The following is a 3338-nucleotide window of genomic DNA, read 5'->3' on the forward strand; positions in this document are numbered from 1 at the left end:
TGTCATCTGTTGCAAGGGTGCAAACAGATGACAGTTGTTGCTGCTTGTGAGCGGCCAGAACATTGGTTGCCGCTTTCACCACCTTCACCATTTCCAACCAATCATGTGCACTTGGCTGAATATCTTCCTCCTCGTCCTCGTCTGTGTCTACCTCCAAGCTAGATTGGCCTAGCTTGTCAGTATTCTCAGCTGGCAGAGACATATTCTGTCTAAAGTCTATCATAGCAAGTATCTCAGGGGAGAACTTGCGACGACAGACAGCCTCTAAAATCTCCCTGGTTATAATACCAGAGCTTCTCCCTCACTGCAATGAGCGCCTTGGCTAGGCTTGCACCCACATTAGGTATTGCCTGTAGCCTTTCCTCAGACGCAAAGTTTAATGGCAACCAAGGGTGGTTGCACAACCTCTGCTTCTGAGAAAATATCTCGAACTTTCCCTTTATATTGATGTTCTCCATAACAAACGAAAGAAACCGAGAAATATTCAAGTTAAAATGTGTTTTAACTAAATAAATCTCAGTATCTATCTTCTCCCCCTTTATATGGCAAAAGGGCTAAATGGAGTTTATCAAAATATAACAGTTACTGTACCAGTGGCAGCAGAACGAAAAGGAAATCCGAAAAATAAACAAATTCCAAAGAATTTGGTCCTTCCAGGCAACGTCTAACCTAAGCGGGATTTGATGGCAAATTCCCGCTTAACTACGATTATTTACGTAGAAATTCTGGTTTAAATCGTTCAAGCAGAGTGGCCCACTATGAACAAAACCAAGAATTCAGGTAGACTCCGTTCTATGAGTGCAGAATTTGAGGGCAAATTCGTACACAATCGGTAAAATTATGGACCTTTGGTAGCGTCTATCTTTCGGAACGGAATTCGTAAAAATTACCGCTGCCACCAATATAGAACTGTCGCGATTGATTATAAAGGGATTGACAATACAAACAATCGACTTACCTTCCACGTCTGGATCGTAGCCAAGCTAGGAATTGCCTAATTCTTCTGAGTATATATTACAACAATATGGCGCCCAACTGTCAGCCTAACACACTAGTTCCGGTTGGTCCGGAACCTTCCGTTAACTTCCGTCAACTCCCGTAACCAGTACCATACGGTACTACAGTATATACATATAGAAATGAATAAAGTGAAAAAAGAAGATAAGCAATGAAAACAACGGCTTACCGCAATGAATTGATGGTCAGAGTGCTTTTGATCGTTTAATGACATTTATGACGTTAAATCTTCACACGTGGAAAACTTTGTCGTCAAAAATGACGTCATCAACATATCAATAAACAAACACTTGGGAATTATATGTTATGATAAGTGAATTTAATTTTGTAAAGACCAATTTAATTGTGTAAATACGTACTAATAATTTGGTCAGGCCCGCGCGGCCGCGCGACTAATTTTATTTTATAAATACATAGCCTAAACTTACCTACTAATAAATTTTAGTATAGGTTAACGTTTATAAGTACCTATTAAAATCAAAGCACAGAAGGCGCTGAATTTGTTTGGGTCTCAGAATGTCAGAAAGGTAAAGGTTGTGAGATTATAAAACAATTTGTTTTTGTATATTGCCACCAATGCTTTCCAGCGTTTTAATTGTAGTAGGCTATAAGACTAATTGCAACACTGATATTCAATCCAATGTTTATTTGACTTAAACAATTTGAAAAAAAAAAACTGGGATTTGAACTCCAGACCTCTCGCTTCCTAGGCGAGCGCGCAAACCCCTCGGCTACGGTGAAATTATATGTTAACGGCCTGAAAAAAAAACCATATTATTCTAAGTTAGGGTTTGTAGCGACGCTAACTGTTGTTTAACACTTGTGTAAATAATCATGGCGCTTACTATAAGCATGTATATCTATAAAGAATAAAACAATATTAGAAATCTTCGACCATTCGGGAATTATTTTGCTTGAAAATTAATCCACCTGTCATGTAACCATATTTACGCAGTGATCTCCCCTAAATTTTTCGGCCTAAGTGTTACATATAAAGGGAAAATAACCGCTTCAAAAAAGCGGACTACATTCGGCATTTGAAATTAACAGCATTATAGTCTGAACTTTCGCTACCATTATTTGTTTGGTCTGACGATCCAAACAAATAAAAATTAAATGTCAGACGCGGTGCGACCGCGCGACCAATTCATTTTTTTAATACGCACTAACCTATATTAAATGTTTGAAATTATCTTTTTTCCAATACAGGATTGCTGTATTTCAAATGATTCGAAACACATAATTTCTTTTGGTAAATCCGACAAACTGTGAATCAGTGATGGGGTGGTTGTTTTTACTCCTGAAGGATTACGGAAGTAAGCCAGAATACAATTCAACCAACACATCATTCCTGGGCAGATTGTCTAGCAATTTACCGGTACTAGCTGCCTTCACTTTCGCAAGGAACTGAAACTTCGATCTGTACATACCAGGGCAGAGGATTGCATGATTTAATCCTAACGAACGTGACCTGCACCGTTTGAGAATCTGGGGTGTACCTTAATTAATTGGCTTATTTTGAGTATACGCCGATCGAGTTCAGGTCTTTGGTCCAGACTTTTATAAAAAAAAATAGCTCTGTGCTATTATCAGGGATTGAACTACTTAAAATTGTCTTTATCTATATAGTTATGAAAGTAACATCAAGTACATGTAATGAATGTAAGAGAAATAGCACAGTTTTGCTTTTAGACTGGCTTAAATGATTCAAAAAAAAATATTTACTACCGTGTATCAAAAAAAAAACTAAACATTGCCAGGTGTCTCTATTGTTATAAAAATGGGTCTAAGAAGTCTTTTTCCTTGTTTTTTTCTTTTGTTTCACCATACCGTAACATGAGATATAATCAAGGAAAATATTATTTAAAATGATATGTATAACGATAATACAAACACAATAGCTTAAATGTTTTAGTGTAACAATAGGTTATCGTGTTCACATCTAAATTGTAGTATCGCGTGATCATTTAAAGTATTTCCAAATGCGCATTATGTCATGTTAAAGAAAATATTTTTTAACTTTAACAGTTTTTTTCTCAATTTTCATCCGAAATGTTTGAGTTAGCTCAGTACATTGTTAAATGCCTAACACATAAAAGCATGTTGGAATATATAATAAGACTCGCCATCAGAAGTCGGTGAAAAAAAAAAGAATTGTTACGAGCCAGGCGTAACGAGAAAGAAAAGCCAGCAACAAACTTGTAACAATAACAAATTTATTACAGAAAAATTATAAAAGAAAATTAAAACAACAAATTATGTGTACAAATACCTGAAGTCCAAATATAAATGTAAAATTCAAATGTCTTATCTGATCCTTG

Source organism: Ruditapes philippinarum, unplaced genomic scaffold, assembly GCF_026571515.1.
Source record: "Ruditapes philippinarum isolate M1 unplaced genomic scaffold, ASM2657151v2 ctg6516_1_1_1_1, whole genome shotgun sequence".
NCBI classification, from domain to species: domain Eukaryota; kingdom Metazoa; phylum Mollusca; class Bivalvia; order Venerida; family Veneridae; genus Ruditapes; species Ruditapes philippinarum.